Genomic DNA, 21,240 nt, shown 5'->3' on the forward strand with positions numbered 1-21,240 from the left:
GTTTTAATAGCGGCAGTATAGAAGTTGTAATCTAACAAACCCTTCTCCTTCAAAACCAACAACACCCGATGCCTAGGCGCCAGTCGCTTCTCGAGGCTATAACTCAACAAGGCAGAATCTGTAGCTAAGAAATCAGGCTTGTAACGAAGATCAGTCATCAAAAAACCCAAATTTTTCCTGATATTTTCTTCAGATAATAGCAAAGTTAGAGGATTTCTCCTCATTAATTCAGAAACATGATATTCAGTCCATCCAAAGCTTTTTAACAGCTGAGATTTCGAGTTCGGTGGTGCCAACTTCGAACCGGTTCGTTCGAACCCGAACTGGGGCCGTTCGCGACCTAGGTCGTCATAGTTCGCAACTTAGAACGGTTGGATGAGCGAACTCTGTGGTGTTATAAGTAAGAGGAGTACATGGTGCCACTGAAGAAGCGGAGGAGATGAAGATGAGTAGATGACTTTTATTTATCTTTATGAGAGAAGGGGAGGCATACATTATGGGTAAATTTGTGGGGGGATAGTAAAATACTAGATTTTGTGCCCGTGCGTTGCACGGTTTCTAAATAATGTTTTATTTTTAACTGAAGTGGTAGAATATGTAAGTTTTGAATGTGAGAATGGTAAAATTTACTATCGTAAAGTAATTAATGACTTTGAAAATAAGTGTAGTCGACGTTGTGAATTAATTTCAGTTAGTCTCTCTAATTTCAATTAGTCTTTTGTACAATTGTGTTATATACTGCTCCGTATTATACAGTCTTCATTGGCATATTATGAAACCTTTATTGTCATCTTAGATATGTATGATCGTGTTTGTCAGTATGTGGCTTTAATTTATATAGGTTGTGCCCTAATTATAATCAACAAGTCTCAATTATGACGATGTTTTGTCTTAACTAAATACATGAGTAGTACTACGTATACATAAACTCAATGCCAAACCCGACTAACCCGTACCATGTGTTTTCATTATCTCACTCGGATACTCGACTTCAAGCGTTCAACCAAACACATTCAGAATACTATTGTCCTAAAGCAAGCATCCTGCCTTCCCCTTCCTTGAGGACAAGAAATCTAGAATGACTGCACCCTCTATAATAAGAATACGTCAATCCCCCACTGTTATACAAAACTGTCTGTACGAAGATTCTAAAACCTTTTCGATGCTAAATAAAGAGTAAAGAAACTGACAGTTCTACATCCCTTAACAAACATTTACAATATAGGCCACACCCCTTCTATGATTTCTATTCAACTCAAGCATACCCATTAGCCATTGATGAATTTGTGGATATAGAATTCTAGCATCATGCAATAATTGGCATTCATAATAAGATAATTATTTTTAAATAAAATTAATTATAAAATAAATAAATGTTATGTTGTAAGAAACCGCTCAAGTTTCAAGTCTCACTCGTGAAAACTCTTTTAAAACAATCAACCAAGATAACAAATAGATTACGACTTATTTATATTCATTTGCACGCTACACTTTTACTTTTAATCCGATTCCGGCATCCGATTACCCCACCGACACGGTGGTGTTGAGGCTGGTTATGGTGCCGTGTAATGGTGAGTGCGGTGGCTGAATGGTTGGTGGTTTGTGATGTGTGTATTTTTTATAAGGTTTTTACCTCATTTTTACACGCATTTCTATACAATTTATGTAGCATCTGGCTACAAATACCTCCGAATATTCTACTTTGGTTCGTTTTATGTAAATTGCAGGAATAAACCAAAGAGGAGCTAAATCGAGCCTTAATTCGTCCCATTTGCATGCATTTATGGATAACGAGGAGCCGGAGCTTGGAATCTAATACTTTGAGGACACATGAGCTGGTTTCGGAAGATGTTACAATGTCTAACGTGCCTAAACAGCTCGATCGACTACTTTTCTAGTCGATCGAATGCTTTATATATTGAAGGTTACTCGATCGATCAGTTCGAGTATACAAAAGAGAAGACATCACAAGGAGTTACTCGATCGAGTGGATTATTTCCACTCGATCGAGAGGTTTGGTGATTAGTTGCTCGATCGAGTGGTTTATTTCCACTCGATCGAGTGGTTTATCCTGTAATAGACTTTTTCCGCTTTTTTTCGTATGGACTTTTGTAATTAGTCCATAGTTTAGGTTTAGGAGAAGATTTTCGTATGTTAAAAGAACACTAGACTGCGTAACTCCTCTCATTCACTTTTACTTTATCACTGACTACTGTTTCTTGGATTTTTACTCTCTTCTACTCTCTTGCTACTGGAATTTGGATTTGTACTGGTATTATTATTCTTCTTTAATTCCTTAATCATATTTACTCTTATTTTGTTATCTTTCTTCTATTATTTCATCATTACTCCGTTTCAATCATTATTAGTTTTGCTATCATGTTTAATTCTCTTTATTTATATGTTGTTGTTGTTGATTCAATGATGATGCGTAGCTAATTCCCTTTTGCTAAGACTAAAGGGGATCCATGATTATGAAAGGATAGTAATCGATTTATTAGGTTAATGCTGGTGTAGTTCTTTGTTGTTAACTGCTGCATTTATCTGTATCTGTTTAATTGAGTCGACGCAATTAGGCATTTATATCATAGTGAACCTTGACCCGGACCGAAAGGTTGGAAAGGGCGAGACTAGTAGCGAACAATAGGGCATTATAGTTAGGGCGAAAGCTAAGCAATTTATGCTTTAGGGCGAATTGAGACCGAAAGGAGATATTCACTGCTCCTTAGACCATACTTGCATTGACCTGAGACCTAGATTACTTGACCGAATGATCATGGTGAACCGTCTGTCTTAGCTGCTTTCTCTATCTGCTTGATTCCTTTTCTCTGCTCGATTCTCTTTCTTACTCTCTTTAGTTTTAGAACAACATAATTAAAACCTCCCAATTTGGTTACCGAGACGAACTTAGACAAAGCTGACATTTTCCCATCTCCCTGTGGAGATCGACCCGACTTCCCTAGCTATATTAGTTAGAGCCAGTTAGTTATTTTTGATAGGTATACGACTGCCCTGTCAAATTTTGTCGCCGTTGCCGGGGAAGTGGCGCAATTTTGTTGCTTTATTTAAGTTTGTTTCTCGTCTCAAGGAATTTATTCCTTGAGACTGATCTCATTTCTGCAAAGTTTTTGATTAGTTTTGCAGGTTATTTCTTTGCTTTGTAAAGTCTATTTGCCAGAATGCCTAATATAGCCAGCCATTCAGAGCCTAATGTGGATTCGCTTCCAAAAGGTTTACTATTACCCATTACTGATCCGGGAAATTTTGGAATCCACCCATCTTACATACAGCTGGTAGAGAGAAATCTCTTTAGGGGGGCACCTGAAGAAGATCCATGCAGGCATATAGAGCTGTTTACAGAGTATTGTTCTACCATTCCTCTTTCTGCTGGGGTGACACAGGACAAAGTTACAGGAGCTCTTTTTCCCTTTTCTTTAACTGATGATGCCCGGGAATGGTTGAGATATCTAGATAGGAAGGCAGCCGGTGTAACCGACTGGAGTTCCCTTGTTTTGGCCTTTTACAGGCGATATTTCCCACCGCAGCGCACCAATACCTTGAGAGCTCAGATTAGTTCTTTTGAGCAACTACCAACTGAAAACTTGGATGGGGCTTGGACCAGGTTCAAGAAGCTTGTCCGCTCTGTGCTTCACCACAGGTTCAAACGTTGGTTCCTTTGTACTCAGTTTTACAACGGGTTATATCGAAACCAGAGAGCTATTCTTGATAGTGTAGCTAAGGGGAGATTCACGAAGAATGTTGAAGATGACCAAGGGTGGTGTCTCATTGAGGAGATGGCTATTCATGTCTCTGAATATGGAAATCCCCGAGGTAGTGAGCAAGTTAATGAGTTGGCAGCAGCTGTAGTGGAAGGTCCTAGCAAAAGTCTAGGTAATGTGGAGATTACAGAAGCTATAGGCGAGAGTGCACAAGTTTGTTCGATTACTGAGCATGTAGAGCTATGTGGTAGATGTGGCATGGAAGGGCATGATTGAGTGCCTGGCAAGTATAGAGCGCGTCCTTGCTTATCAGAAATACAAGCAAGGAGTTCCTTTTTCTCAACTGTATGAAGAAATAAAGAATGTTTCTACTCTTTCTACGCCAGCGCCGCAATCGGTTTCTGCTTCTGCAAACGAGGAAATTGCCGAACTAAAATCCTTGATGTTAACCATAACACAACAGTTTGGTGAGAAGTGCAATAGGAAAGAAACTGTCATAACGGAATTGAGAGAACAAGTCGCGCAGTTAACACTCGCGAAAGACCAAGCCAACCTTCTACTAACATGCAAACCAGTTAGTGCAGCGAATCTCCAAGTTGGCCTTACTCATGAGGGGCCAAAAGTACCAGAAGATGGGGTTTTGATAGCTGAAGATACCCCGGAAGATGATATGGATGAGTTTTTGGACGAAATCCTTGCTGCGTGTGGTCCAGATACTCGATCGAGTGAAAAATTTACTCGATCGAGTGAAATAATTCATCCTATCACTCGATCGAGTGATAATTATGGTCGATCGAGAAGTGCACAAATTGCTGATGGTCGATCGAGTGATATTCTTACTCGATCGAGTAACTTTGCTGAAGAAATCACTCGATCGAGTGATGAAAATGCTCGACCGAGTAAACCTGAAAAAGAGATCACTCGATCGAGTGATAATTATGGTCGATCGAGCATTTCCCAACATGAAAGCACTCGATCGAGTGGTGAAAGTACTCGATCGAGTACCAGAAGCAGCGGAGATCCTATTTTACTATCTAATTCCGCTACCGTGTCATCTTCCTCTGCCGTGGAGACGTCACGCACTGATAAAGGTAAAGAAAAAGTTGTGGATCCGCTCATTGCTACCAGAGTGCCTTTCCCAGGTCGTCTGAAGGACGCAAAGATCGAGCGACAATACGGTAAGTTCGTGGACGTTGTGAAGAACCTCCAGGTAACTGTCCCTTTTACCGAACTTGTTACTCAGGTACCTACTTACGCTAAGTTTATGAAAGATAATGTGACGCGTAAGAGAGATTTAAGTGAATTTGAGACGGTTTCATTTATGGAAGAGTCTAGTAATTTACTTTTAAATAAGGTTCCACCTAAAATGAAAGACCCGGGTAGCTTCTCTATTACCTGCATTATAGGCAATGTGGTTATTGATAAGGCTCTTTGTGACTTAGGAGCCAGTGTCAGCGTCATGCCCCTATCTGTCTGCAAGAAATTGAATATGAGTCATCTCAAAGTGACTAACATTACCCTACAGATGGCTGATAGATCTGTTAGGAGGCCTTTAGATGCCTTAGAGGACGTGCCTGTGAAAATAGGCAAGCTCTTTATCCCAGTGGATTTCATTGTTTTAGATATAGCTGAGGACACCCAGACCCCAATTATCTTAGGAAGACCGTTCCTGTGTACAGCCGGGGCCGTTATTGATGTCAAATAAGGGCGTTTGACTCTTGCAGTAGGGAATGACGCGATCACTTTCAGTCTGCCTAGTACTTTGGCTCGGCCAATGATAGAGGATACTTGTTATTCGGTTGATATTATTGACGAGTCTATTTATGACTTCTGGTCGGGTTCTTTTATGAAGGACCCACTAGAAGCTCTTATGCTTTTTGATGAGTGTGCAGATAGCCCAGATGACGATGATGCTGTGTTGGATTTGCTTATAGATGATTTAGATGAGCGTGTACTCACCGACGCTGAGGGAGAGCAAGTGGAACAGATGATTAGCACTCTTTGCTCCATTGAGGTAAAGGTACCGGAGCATAAGCCTCTCCTTTCTCATCTAAAATATGTTTTCTTAGATGATACTGAGCAATATCCAGTCATTGTTAGTGCTAAGCTTGATAATGATCAGCTGACATCCTTGTTAGCTGTGCTTAAGAAAAACAGGAAAGCATTGGGTTATTCATTGGACGATATCAAGGGGAGTAGTCCCGATATTTGTATGCACAGGATAGAGCTGGAGGAAGATCATAAACCTTGAAGACAGGGTCAGCGCCGGCTGAACCAGAAGATGCAGGATGTTGTGATGGCTGAGGTAATGAAGCTGCTCGACGCAGGTATTATCTATTCTGTTGGTCATTCTAAATGGGTGAGTCCAGTGCAGGTAGTCCCTAAGAAAGGAGGGACTACTGTGGTTAAGAATGATAAGAATGAGTTAATACCCACTCGAGTAGTGACTGGTTGGCGGATGTGTATAGATTACGGCATGACTTAATGCCGCCACCAAGAAAGATCACTTTCACCTTCCTTTTATTGATCAAATGGTAGAAAGGTTAGCTTCTCATAAGTTTTTCTGCTATTTAGACGGGTATTCAGGGTTCTTTCAGATCCCTATCCACCCAGACGATCAAGCAAAGACTACATTTACTTGTCCTCAGGGCGTGTTTGCTTATCGCAGGATGCCTTTTGGTTTATGTAATGCCCCTGCTACCTTTCAAAGGTGCATGATGGGGATATTTTCAGAGTATATTGAGTCTATTATGGAAGTTTTCATGGACGATTTCAGTGTTTATGGAAGTGATTTTTCTAACTGTCTGTCTAACCTTGATAAAGTGTTGCAGCGCTGCATTGAGGTTAATCTTGTGCTTAACTGGGAGAAGTGCCATTTCATGGTCAATGAGGGAGTTGTCTTAGGGCACTTAGTTTCTGATAGGGGAATATAGGTTGATAAAGCAAAGGTGGAAGTGATTCAGCAATTACCACCCCCTGTTAATGTTAAGGGGGTGAGGAGTTTCCTTGGCCACGCCGGTTTTTATCGCCGGTTTATCAAGGATTTCTCAAAAATTGCTAAACCACTTACACAGCTGCTACTTAAGGATGCCCCTTTTGTGTTTACTGATGAGTGTCTTTCTGCTTTTCACAGGTTAAAGCAGGCTTTAGTCTCTGCGCCGATCATACAGCCTCCCAACTAGGACTTGCCATTTGAGATAATGTGTGATGCTAGTGACTACGCACTAGGAGCGGTGCTAGGCCAAAGGAAATACAAAGCTTTGAATGCTATCTACTATGCGAGCCGAACTCTAGATGAGGCTCAAGTGAAGTACACTACCACTGAAAAAGAACTGCTAGCTGTAGTTTATGCCTTAGAGAAATTTCGTTCTTATTTGATTGGGTCAGAAGTTACTGTTTTTACTGACCATGCAGCTTTGAGGCATCTCCTTGCTAAGAAGAAGGCTAAACCACGGCTATTGAGATGGATACTCCTCCTTCAGGAGTTTGATTTGCATATTAAGGATAAGAAAGGAGTTGAGAACGTTATAGTTGATCATCTATCGCGACTGACGCGACAGGAAGGGGAAGATTCTCTACCTATTGATGACTCTTTATCTGACGATACTTTATTTGCTGTATTATCGTCTATTGTTAACCAAGAGCCTTGGTATGTAGATATAGCTAACTCGTTGTCAGTGGCAAGCTGCCGCCTGACCTTTCTCATCAGCAGAGGAAACGTTTTCTGTATAACGCTAAGCGTATTTCTGGGATGATTCTTATTTATTTAAGGAATGTGCAGACAGTCTCTACAGACGGTGTATTCCGCAGTGGGAGGCCAAAGTAGTCCTGGAATTGTTGGGGCTGGTGTCCTTTACAGTTAGTGCAAGGACTTACAAATCTCTAAAAGGATCAAAGGGTATACTTTTGTATTATAATCAGTTGGTCCACGTTTATCAATAACGGTTGGCTTGCTAGATAAGTTTGACGTTATTGTCATACAGATGGCGGTGATCAACTGGTCCCTAAAAGTCACACCTATAGGATACGTTTGAGAGATGTGACGGTATGAAAATACAGTCATGTTGATGCCAAAAATTGACTAAGCAGTTAGTCCGAGTTATTTGACTAGTAATTAGTCAAAATGCGATGTTGAGATATTTTATTTAATACGGATTAAATAAAATTGGCTAAGGCGAATTAAACATTAATTAAGTAAATTAAATATAAACGATTATATTTAATTAATGTATATTGAATTAATTATACAATATTGTCTGTGTCGGACATGTATTAATATTTCAGCTAATCCGTGTTATTAGTTGATATTTTAATAGCCGATAACTGATGACAATTTATAATAAAACCGTGTCATATACATTTAGCATTTTACGAGCCGGACCACGAGTTAAAATTAAGAGGAAGTGGAAGCCCACTTCCCCATGTAGGCTCACGGTTGGACGAAGGCAAGGAACAAAAGGAGAGCCTCTCCTCATTTGTGACCTAATTAATTCTACAACAAAAATTAGGGTTTTTGAGAAACATTTCCTCTCAAAAATTCAGATCTCACATCTAAGAAAAACTCACACAAGTTCTCTCAATATTGCAAGGCAATTAGAGAACACATTTCTAGCACAAGGGCATATTCTCAGACGATCTTGGGTGCAACAATTAGGAGGGGATCTACTTTGATCTCTCATTGCCGAATTGCACTAGGACCGAAGGTTAATTCTTGTGCTTTATCGTTTTTCATTGTTTTTCGTTTATGACAATAAATCACGTGTTAAATTTGCGTTATAGTCCTATATTTTAAGGGTTTTATACGGATATTACCCCAGAAGTGGTATCAGGGCGAGGCCACGTAAATTTTTCTATGTGTTTTTCATCAAACGAAATTGAATCGATAAATTTTTGCATAAAATTGATGAACCGTGTGGCTGTTTTTTGGTCTCGGCCAAATTTTTTTTTGTCACAACATTTTTTTTGTGTTGAAAACCGTGCGGCCTTCCTGTTTTTAACGGCCTGTTTTCATTTTTTTTGCCTTGAATTGCGTGCCTCACGGTTATTGCTAGATCAGGCGATCTCTTGTTTTGTTTTCGATTTGTTCTTTGCGTATTGTTATTTTAAACGATAATTACAACAATATGTGAAGATCATGTCAATTGTAATTTTGCTTTAATACGGATTATGTTCAATTTACAATTGGTTTTTAACAAATCGATTTTGTTAGTATTGATGAGGCTCTCGTTTTGAGCCGTTTGATATTTTTTTTTGGCCTTTTGAGCTTTCGGCATTAAGCTTCAAAATAAAAAAAAATTTGGTACTATTCACGGTCAGACCGTGAAGAAGAAAAAAAAAAAAAATTGTTTTTATTTTCTTTCGGCCAAAACATGTGCACAATACGAATTTTGTGCATTCGCTTGATAGTGAAACGGTTCACTCACGTACCATTTAGTTATTTTAAAACGATTTAAAATAACGGATTATCATGAATTAAAATTAAGTTGATGAAGCGGTTTTGTCACATAATTTTAATTGTTAAAAGGTGGTTTGGATAAATTTAACATAATTACGGAATTATGTCACGAATAAATTTAATTTAGTTGATGCTTTTTTATCGTTATTGTTGAATGCCTTGAATGCTTTTTATTACGTATTTATTCATTTTTACAAACAGTTGTAACTTAGTGTGGCCTTAGTAGAACGTGTTACCGTAATGATGGAACACGGTCTTGGTTGTATTTTGAGATCTCGTATCTCCATTTTTATTTTTGTTTTAATTACAGTTTTTATTTAGAATGTAAATAGGTTTATATTTTGTAAATTTTAATTGTAATTTTGAGAAGACCAAAGATGGAGATCGGATGCTCACTCCCGCTGCAAGAACAAAGATGGAACATCAAGACAAGTTTTTCGGGTCCAACGGTGGACTCCAAAGTTGTATTATGTTTTTTTTACTAGGATAGGCCACACTAGGAATTTTTATTTACGTATTGCATTCTTTTATTTATTTTATCGTAACGATAGATTGCATCATTTTCCGCCTAAAAACCAAACCACCTAATAATTGCATGAAAACTGACTCATATAGAGGTCACGCGTTAGTTTTCTATGACATTCATATGTCACACGATTTAAGCCATCATCTAAATTAATTCATTCACGCAGTTGCTAGTTATTCGTTCACTTAAAATGAATTAAAACTTAGTTGATGGGATCTTCCTCGTATAAACCAAAATTGAGAATGGTCTTTATAGGTCAAACTCCAATGAGTCCCTTCTTCGTCGGTAGGCATAATATGACCCCTTCTACGTCGGGTAAGTTGGAACCGATTGACCTATTTTATCTCAACACTATGGTCACTCGTACGATCCTGTGATTATGGTGGACTATAGATAGGATTTACGGAAATCTATCGACCAAGAGTTCTTACGGAAGAATTAGCTAAACAGTTGGCTTATCAATTTACGGAAATTGAGTCTTGGGATCACTTATATTATTCTTGAGGGGGATCAATTATGCAAGTGCAATGAGTCTACACGTTAAAATGAATTTTAAATAGACTTAAATCACCTCGATGAGTTGCTTATTTCGTTTTTGTTTTTCTTTCTTTTTCAGTGTAGAACACGAACTTTTAAACTGCTAACAACGAAATGGCTGGTCCTACTATCGACCCAATGCCAAGTGCCACATTGGACCGTGAGTCCTGGCTTCGGATCTTCATGAATCAGATGAATCAGTCTACTCGACTGAAGAATGATGGATCAAACTTCGCGGACTGGGAGGCGGCATTACGGAATGTTGCCGCTGCTGACGGGAAGCTCAAATATCTAATAGAGCCCATCCCGCCAAACCCAGGTCCCACGGATAGAGCTAATGAGATCGCCAAGTTTAACGATTTCTGTATGGAAGCGGGTGCGATTAAAAACGTACTCATTTTTGCAATGGAACCCAATTTGCAGAAACGCTTCATAGCCCATGGTGCAAACAAGATTTTCACCACGCTCACTAAAGAATTCTTGAAAGCACCGAGAATCGTGACCTATGAGCATACCACTCGCTTCTTTGATGCGAGACTCCAGAAGGGCCAACCGGTTAGCCCACACATTCTCAGCATGATTGAGAATGTCGAGAAGCTGGAGACGCTTGATTGTAAAATCAGCGAGAACATTGTGATTGACCGCATGCTTCATTCACTCCACGATGGTTTTGCGCTCTTTAGAGCGAATTACTATATGAATGATTTGAAGAAAAGTCCCATGAACTGCACTCCCTTCTCGTACAGACCGATAAGGACATGAAGTTCAGTGGGAGTATGAAACAGGATGTTCTCGTTGTGTCAAACAAGGGCAAGGGTAAGGGCAAAGCTAAAGCAGACCTAGCAGTAGGTAAGGCGAAGTTTAAGAAGTCGGGTTCAGGTAAGAGTGGGCCTGGTGAGGCAAGTAACTCATCAGGCGCGACAAAGAGAAAAACCGATAACATGGAATGCCATCATTGCCACAAGACTGGGCATTGGAGGCGTACATGTCCTGTTTATCATGAGGACATAAAAGCGGTCGCGTTAAACTTTGTTGGTATGTCTTCTCCTTCTACTTTTATTCATATGATTGAGATTAACCACGCAAGTTACGGAACTTGGGTACTAGATACTGATTGTGGTTCTCATCTGTGTAATCATGCGGGGGCTCGAAACATCGAACCCCTCGTAAAAGGTGAGGTGGACCTGCGTGTCGGGAATGGAGCACGAGTGGCTGCCGTCTCGAGGGGAACATATGTGATCCAGCTTCCTAGCGGATTTGAGTTATCTTTATATAACTGCTATTATGTACCCAGTCTTTCTAAAAACATTATTTCAGTTTCTGCACTTGACAAACTTGGTTTTTCATTTGTAATAGAGAATAATTCTTGCATTTTCTCATTACACGATATGATTTATGGCAAGGCAGTCTCCATGAACGGAATTTATGTTTTAGATCAGACCACCGAAATATTACACGTCATGAATAAAAAGTTAAAGTTTGGTGACAAAGATCAAACGTATCTATGGCACTGCCGTATGGGACACATTAATGAGAAACGCGTAAAACAGCTCATCAAAAATGGAGCTATCTCGGCCTTTGATTTTCAATCATTTGGCACGTGTGAATCATGTCTCATCGGTAAGATGACTCGGATTTCCTTCAAAGGTGTTGGAATGCGCGCTGCTGACCTTTTAGGACTCATACATACGGATGTATGTGGGCCTATGTCAATCACCGCACGAGAAGACTATAGGTATTTCATCACTTTCACGGACGATTTAAGTAGATATGGCTATGTCTACTTAATGAAGCACAAAAGTGAATCCTTTGAGAAATTCAAGGAATACCGAGAATCGGGTACTGAGAACCTCGGGTAGAAAGATTAAAACACTACGTTCAGATCGTGGTGGCGAGTATCTTTCTCACGAGTTTGATCAACACCTCAAAGACTGTGGGATTGCCTTACAGTTAACTCCACCTGGAACACCTCAGTTGAATGGTGTGTCCGAACGGAGAAATCGAACTCTACTTGATATGGTTCGATCCATGATGAGTCACACCGTGTTGCCTGACTCATTGTGGGGTTATGCTCTTTTGTCAGCCGCTCTAATACTTAACCGAAGTCCGTCTAAAGCTGTTGACAAGACTCCATACGAACTATGGAAGGGAACGGTCCCTAACTTGTCCTTTATACGGGTTTGGGGCTGCGAGGCTTATGTCAAGTGGAAACACAAGGATAAGCTCGGCCCGCGATCGGTCAAGACATACTTTATAGGTTATCCTAAAGGAACACTTGGTCATTACTTCTATTCGCCAACCGAACAACGTGTTTTTGTTGCGGCTAGTGCGACATTCTTAGAGAAGGAATTTCTCGAGAATGCAAAGAGTGATAGAACCTTCGACCTGTCGGAGATTCCAGAACCAAACACCGAGCAACCATTGGAGGAACCAATTCCTTCAATCCCGGCTGCGGTGAATATTCCTGAGGAACCTAGGAGGTCGGGAAGAGTCTCTATTCCTCCGGACAGATACATTGGTATGGTCGAGGAACATGACATAGATGACATTCTACTCTTAACGAGTAGTGAACCCACAACCTATAAAGGTGCCATGACCAGTTCTGACTCAAAGCTATGGCTTGAGGCCATGCAATCCGAGATGGACTCCATGTATGAGATTAACGTATAGGATCTTGTTGACTTACCTGCTAAGGTTCGCCCCCTTCAATGCAAATGGCTTTACAAGATAAAGCATTCTGTGGAAGGTCAACAAGATATCTATAAAGCACGACTAGTTGCTAAAGGTTTCACCCAAGTGCCAGGTTTGCACTACGATGAAATTTTTGCACCCGTAGTCATGCTGCATTCCATTCGGATTATCTTAGCGATTGCCGCTTTTCATGACTATGAAATTTGGCAAATGGACGTGAAAACCGCCTTCTTAAACGGCTTTTTGGAGGAAGAGTTGTACATGGTACAACCCGAAGGTTTCATCGATCCACAACATCTTAAGAAAGTGTGCAAGCTTAAGCGTTCCATTTATGGACTTAAGCAAGCATCTCGGAGTTGGAATCATCGCTTCGACCAAGTGATAAAAGACAATGGATTTACTCGATCGGTCGAGGAACCATGTCTATATATCAAGTCGAGTGGGAGCAAGATTGTCTTCCTAATATTGTATGTTGACGACATACTCCTGATTGGGAATGACATACCTCTCTTAACTTCGGTGAAAGTATGGTTGAAAAACCATTTCCAGATGAAAGATCTGGGTGAGGCACAAAGAATTCTGGGCATCCGTATCTATCGAGATAGATCACGTCGGATGTTATCTCTCGTCGGAGTCTTACATAGACAAAATCCTAGAGAGATTCAGCATGACTAACTCCAAGAAGGGGTTTCTTCCTATGGCTCCAGGGGTGCATTTGAGCAAGTCTCAGGCACCAGAGACACCGGAAGAGAAAGAGCGCATGACACGGATTCCTTATGCCTGGGCTATAGGATCAATCATGTATGCCATGATATGCACACGTCCGGACGTGGCATATGCATTGAGTATGACAAGTTGATTCCAACAGCATCCAGGTGAATCACATTGGCTGGCTGTCAAGAACATTCTTAAGTACCTACGGAGGACTAAAGATTGGGCATTGACTTATGGAGGCCCTCAAAAGCTATGTGCAACCGGTTACGCAGATGCTAGCTTCCAAACGGATCGAGATGACTCGAAATCTCAGTCTGGATTCGTTTTTACTCTTAATGGCGCTGCAGTTAGCTGGAAGAGTTCCAAACAAACTGTTACAGCAGATTCTACGACTGAGTCCGAGTACTATGCCGCGTCTGAAGCTACAAAGGAAGCGATATGGATGCGTCAATTCTTACATGGATTATCCGTAGTGCCTAATTCGAATGACCCGATAACCATCTATTGCGACAATAGTGGTGCCATCTTCCAAGCTAAGGAGCCTAAGTCTAGCAACAAGTCTAGACATGTACAACGGAAAGCTCATCTAATCCGAGATTACGTGGAGCAAAAGGAAGTAGTGATAGAAAAGATTGCTACAGATGATAATATAGCAGATCCTCTCACTAAACCATTACGACAAGATAAGCATGAAGGGCACGTTAATTCCATGGGAATTAAACGTGTTCCTAAGTTGTAGTACTCTTTTATGGATTAGATTCATTCTCTTTTGTACTCTATACAACATCATCGTTTTGATATTTATATATTTTGTTTTTCATGTGGATTTGTACGACAAATTTTGAACACCACAAAGTGAACTGAACAAACATTATATTTTTGGTCCTTAATTGCCCACGTGAGCTGATAACTCAAGGTAATTATTTTGTGACGTTGGTTGATCTTTGGGTTCAACAAGCCATAAGTCAAAAGGTTGGTGACCAATCACAGAGGCGATTTATACGGATATTTCGTAGGACACAATTGTGACATCGACGTGGAGTCCTAAATGTTTTATAACATTCGGTGCCCGGTCGTGGATAGGACCTCCATGGTGATCCTAAGAGTCGATTCTTTTGACTATCGACTGTCTCTTGAGACTAAGGCGGATTTTGGGTGACTTTGGTTTCTTTCTCACGGTCATCCGTAACAGGGGGCAAGTAGATTTTTTTCTGGGTCATTTCATGTTGTGCTTAGATCGGAAGGAGTCGAGTTGAAGGAAATATTCAGCCTTTATCAGGTACTCGATATTTCTCAGGGCCACTCGAGGAGCTGTAACTGAAATGCATGGCCATGCTCGAATACAGATTCGTTTTATCAGTTGAGTTACTCTCTAGTCGGGGAAACCACTCTTGATACAGATCGATTGTAAAATACGACCTTTGCGGATCCGAATCTGCAAATTGTTTTACATTGAGTGGGAGAAATTTTAAATGAATATGAGAATCGGTTATCGCACATACACTTGTACGGACAAGTGAGAGTTTGTTGGAGCTGTGTCCTCCAGTTAGTGCGGATAACGTCATTGCACATACACTTGTACGGACAAGTGGGAGCTTGTTGGGGCTGGTGTCCTTTACAGTTAGTGCAAGGACTTACAAATCTCTAAAAGGATCAAAGGGTATACTTTTGTATTATAATCAGTTGGTCCATGTTTATCAATAACGGTTGGCTTGCTAGATAAGTTTGACGTTATTGTCATACAGATGGCGGTGATCAACTGGTCCCTAAAAGTCACACCTATAGGATACGTTTGAGAGATGTGACGGTATGAAAATACAGTCATGTTGATGCCAAAAATTGACTAAGCAGTTAGTCCGAGTTATTTGACTAGTAATTAGTCAAAATGCGATGTTGAGATATTTTATTTAATACGGATTAAATAAAATTGGCTAAGGCGAATTAAACAGTTAATTCGTAAATTAAATATAAACGATTATATTTAATTAATGTATATTGAATTAATTATACAATATTGTCTGTGTCGGACATGTATTAATATTTCAGCTAATCCGTGTTATTAGTTGATATTTTAATAGCCGATAACCGATGACAATTTATAATAAAACCGTGTCATATACATTTAGCATTTTACGAGCCGGACCACGAGTTAAAATTAAGAGGAAGTGGAAGCCCACTTCCCCATGTAGGCTCACGGTTGGACGAAGGCAAGGAACAAAAGGAGAGCCTCTCCACATTTGTGACCTAATTAATTCTACAACAAAAATTAGGGTTTTTGAGAAACATTTCCTCTCAAAAATTCAGATCTCACATCTAAGAAAAACTCACACAAGTTCTCTCAATATTGCAAGGCAATTAGAGAACACATTTCTAGCACAAGGGCATATTCTCAGACGATCTTGGGTGCAACAATTAGGAGGGGATCTACTTTGATCTCTCATTGCCGAATTGCACTAGGACCGAAGGTTAATTCTTGTGCTTTATCGTTTTTCATTGTTTTTCGTTTATGACAATAAATCACGTGTTAAATTTGCGTTATAGTCCTATATTTTAAGGGTTTTATACGGATATTACCCCACAAGAAGGCTGTCACTCCTCTTCCTATGGTGGTCACCACGGTCCATCGCGCACCGTGGCTAAGGTACTTCAATCTGGTTTTTACTGGCCTTCTTTGTTTGCTGATGCTAAGTCTTTTGTTTCAGCTTGTGATGCTTGCCAACGATCAGGGAACATTTCAAAGAGACATGAGATGCCACAAAATGGCATCTTAGAGGTTGAGGTTTTCGATGTCTGGGGCATTGATTTCCAAGGACCGTTCCCATCCAGTAAAGGTAACAGGTACATTTTAGTGGTTGTAGATTATGTGTCGAAATGGGTTGAGGCAATTGCCTCACCTCATTGTGATGCCAAAACCGTGATAAAAATGTTTAAAAAGGTCATATTTTCCCGATTTGGTGTCCCTAGGGTCGTCATTAGTGATGGGGGAATGCACTTTAAAGAAAAGAAACTAACTTCTATTCTGTCTAAAGTTGGTGTCCAACACCGGCGTGGTTTGGGGTATCATCCCCAAACTAGTGGTCAGGTCGAGGTCTCTAATCGCGAGTTGAAAGAGATCTTGTCTAAGGTAGTTTCTAAATCACGGAAGGACTGGAGTCTTAAATTAGAAGACACATTATGGGCCTACAGAACTGCCTTTAAGACACCAATTGGTGCATCACCTTATAGGTTAGTTTATCGGAAATCATGTCACTTACCTATTGAATTGGAATGTAAGGCTTGGTGGGCAATTCGTGAGCTTAACTTTGATCCTAAGTTGTGTGGTCAGAATCGTCTTTTGCAGCTAGATGAGTTGGAAGAATTTAGGCTTAATGCCTATGATAGCTCGCGCATTTATAAAGAAAAGACGAAGAGATGGCGTGACAAGAGAATTCTACCTCGGGAGTTTCATGTTGGGCAAAAGGTCTTTCTTTGTTTAATGCCCGATTGAGATTATTTCCTGGCAAGCTGAAGTCCAGGTGGAGTGGTCCTTATACGGTGACAGCTGTTACCAAATTTGGATCCGTGGAGCTCGAAGATTCCGAAGGTAGTAGGTTCAAGGTGAATGGGCAATATTTGAAGCATTATCATGAGGCAAATGAAGCAGACAATCGTGTTGAAGTCTTGTACTTCGACGAGCTAGATGCGCCAGTTAATTAATGCCAGAAAGGTCGTGCGGGACCTTATAAACCAGCGCTATCCGAGAGGCAGCCCGGACTGTTTTATTGTATTTTTGTTGAACTTTTTATTTTTCTTTAGCTTTATGTTGAACTTTAGACACTGTTTTACGCACTTTTTATTCTCTCCTTGTCTTTTATACGTATTTTTGCAGGTCTAGTCACTCGATCGAGTAGTTTTTCTGCTCGATCGAGCACTTTTGAGGAAATATTCACTCGATCGAGTGATATATATACTCAATCGACCAGCTACACAATCACGTTTACTCGATCGAGCGATTATTTTACTCGATCGAGTCCTTCCAGACACCAGTTTACTCGATCGAGCTATTCCAACTTGCTCAATCGAGTAGTTACGTCTTCCAGCTGCTATTTTACGTCTATGGAGCTACTGCTTGACTTTCTTTGACCTCCCACGTTCATGGTCGGTTTGGGGAGGTCTCTCTTCACAACGTTTTGTGAGTATTCCGACTCCACTTCTCGTTCTCTCTTCAATTTGCATTTCTCTCCCTATTTTTGGTACAATGAGGGCATTGTACGGTTTGGTTTGGGGAGGTATGCATTCATATCTGTGTCTGCATGTTTTCTTGCATTTTCGCTTGCACGTTTATTTATTTTCGCATGCATTGTCGTTTTTAATTAAAAAAAAAATCATAAATTCAAAAAATTTCACGTTTAATTTGAGTCGGAACATTTGAACTTTGACGCTACATTGAATCTTTACTTTAGCCTTGCATATTCTTGACATTTAGTTGGCATGATTATGTGCATGATCTACGAGTTTTTGTTTCTCTCTTATCTGAACGAGTAGACTTGACTCTTATATCGGCAAGCTACATTACATTCTGAGGTTAGAGCTTTATAAACTGGTGACATTCATGACCGGTTTCATCTAGGATGTGAGTAGTACTCTCTTTAAGGCATGTAACATCAATTTGCATAAGCATGAGTCTAGTCTTCTTAATACCTGTATGCATTCGGTCTGTGGATGGTGACACATGTTAGGAGAGGCAGTTCCCTTTATTTCATTCTACCCATGAGCCCCACATATCCAAATTGCCTTTTTGTCCTATTAGCTACTATCTATAATTTTTCCTACCCTAGCCGAGCTAGTGATGAGTAGCTATTTGGAATGTTTTACTGCAGTTTGGTTATCTTTTATCTGATTTCAGAAGATGGTGGAAGAATTGAAGGGATTGAAAGAAAAAAAATGATGGATGAAAAACGAAAAAAATGAAATGAAAAAGAAAAAAAAAAAGAACGAAAAGATGGAAATAAGAAAAGAAGAAAAATAAAGAAAATCATGTGCGAAGAAAAAAAATGAGAATTTGTATAATGTTTTTCACTCCCATGTTTTACTTATATCTTAAGGGGAATTCACGAGTTTTTGGTGTTTCGTGAGTAGAGTGCATGGTATTTGCACCGTTTCGTTTTGTTATATTGAGTACGAAGTTGGGATGCAGTTCAAAATTTGGATTCGTTGTTGCTAGCCTGGCTATTAACCCCACATATCCAAATTCATCTTAGCCCCTTCTTACCCATTACCTCACTTACCCAAATGTAAGTCCTCGGCATGTGTCTTGGTCACTAGTATGGTTGGAATGCGTATGTACGGTTGTAGAGACTTTATTCATGTTAACTGCATGCATGTTCTTATAGGTCGAGTTAGGTGAATGTCTTTACTTCTTTCTATCTTTCACATATATACTCATCTTTTGCCTAATTTTGAATGATGAGCGACCCGTGAGAGTCCGATATCTTTTGAGTCTCGCAAGGTCGACGGTTCAGTAAGTTTGAAACATTGATTTAACTCGTTTGCACTTCTCATTTGCCACTTTGTTAGTTGTTGCATTAAACTGGTTTTGGTGGGTGATTTGTAGCTGGCGTGTTGGTCCCGTTCCACTGTTTATTCTTAGTTGCATTCATATTTTGCTTGGGGACAAGCAAAGGTTTGGTTTGGGAAGATTTGATGCATGTATTTTTTATAAGGTTTTTACCTCATTTTTACACGCATTTCTGTACTATTTATGTAGCATCTGGCTACAAATACCCCCGAATATTCTACTTTGGTTCGTTTTATGTAAATTGCAGGAATAAACCAAAGAGGAGCTAAATCGAGCCTTAATTCGTCCCATTTGCATGCATTTATGGAGAACGAGGAGCCGGGGCTTGGAATCTAACACTTTGAGGACACATGAGCTGGTTTCGGAAGATGTTACAATGTCTAACGTGCCTAAACAGCTCGATCGACTACTTTTCTAGTCGATCGAATGCTTTATATATTGAAGGTTACTCGATCGAGCAGTTCGAGTATACAAAAGAGAAGACATCACAAGGAGTTACTCGATCGAGTGGATTATTTCCACTCGATCGAGAGGTTTGATGCTTAGTTGCTCGATCGAGTGGTTTATTTCCACTCGATCGAGTGGTTTATCCTGTAATAGACTTTTTCCGCCTTTTTTCGTATGGGCTTTTGTAATTAGTCCATAGTTTAGGTTTAGGAGAGGATTTTCCTATGTTAAAAGAACACTAGACTGCGTAACTCCTCTCATTCACTTTTACTCTATCACTGACTACTGTTTCTTGGATTTTTACTCTCTTCTACTCTCTTGCTACTGGAATTCGGATTTGTACTGGTATTATTATTCTTCTTTAATTCCTTAATCATATTTACTCTTATTTTGCTATATTTCTTCTATTATTTCATCATTACTCCGTTTCAATCATTATTAGTTTTGCTATCATGTTTAATTCTCTTTATTTATATGTTGTTGTTGTTGATTCAATGATGATGCGTAGCTAATTCCCTTTTGCTAAGACTAAAGGGGATCCATGATTATGAAAGGATAGTAATCGATTTATTAGGTTAATGCTGGTGTAGTTCTTTGTTGTTAACTGCTGCATTTATCTGTATCTGTTTAATTGAGTCGACGCAATTAGGCATTTATATCATAGTGAACCTTGACCTGGACCGAAAGGTTGGAAAGGGCGAGACTAGTAGCGAACAATAGGGCATTGTAGTTAGGGCGAAAGCTAAGCTATTTATGCTTTAGGGCGAATTGAGACCGAAAGGAGATATTCACTGTTCCTTAGACCATACTTGCATTGACCTGAGACCTAGATTACTTGACCGAATGATCATGGTGAACCGTCTGTCTTAGCTGCTTTCTCTATCTGCTTGATTCCTTTTCTCTGCTTTATTCTCTTTCTTACTCTCTTTAGTTTTAGAACAGCACAATTAAAACCTCCCAATTTGGTTACCGAGACGAACTTAGACAAAGCTGACATTTTCCCATCTCCCTGTGGAGATCGACCCGACTTCCCTAGCTATATTAGTTAGAGCCAGTTGGTTATTTTTGATAGGTATACGACTGCCCTGTCAGTTTGTAGTGGAAGTGATGATGGACCATGGTTGATGCTGATGAGTTTACAAGGGAAGATGGAAGTATAGGGTAAAAAGCAAAGAACGTACGTAAGCTAAGCCGATGCATAGTGTGACACCCCCGCAATAACTCGGAAAATATAACTTATAAATTCAAGCGGAAATTAGGAAATTTTTGAAAATTTTAAAATTTAAAGCGCGGGTTCATTAAAATCCAAAACATAAATAAAGAATGCAGAAATAAAGTTTAAATTATACAAACGTGATAGTCAAGGTGAGGGAAAATATATCCCTTGAATGACAATACAATAAAAGGTGAGTCTAAGCAATCCTAATAAACTAACTACTCGGCCAAAGTGCTCGCTAGCTCACACATGTCTTCACCCCATAGATGCACCAACTAATACCTGTCATTCATGTAAACATGAACGCCACAGTCAGTGGGGAGTAACTCAAGGTTCTTCCAGCCACAAAATATCAAAATGAACATAACAAAGAACTAA

Source organism: Silene latifolia, chromosome 2 (genome assembly GCF_048544455.1).
Source record: "Silene latifolia isolate original U9 population chromosome 2, ASM4854445v1, whole genome shotgun sequence".
Classification (NCBI taxonomy): Eukaryota; Viridiplantae; Streptophyta; class Magnoliopsida; order Caryophyllales; family Caryophyllaceae; genus Silene; species Silene latifolia.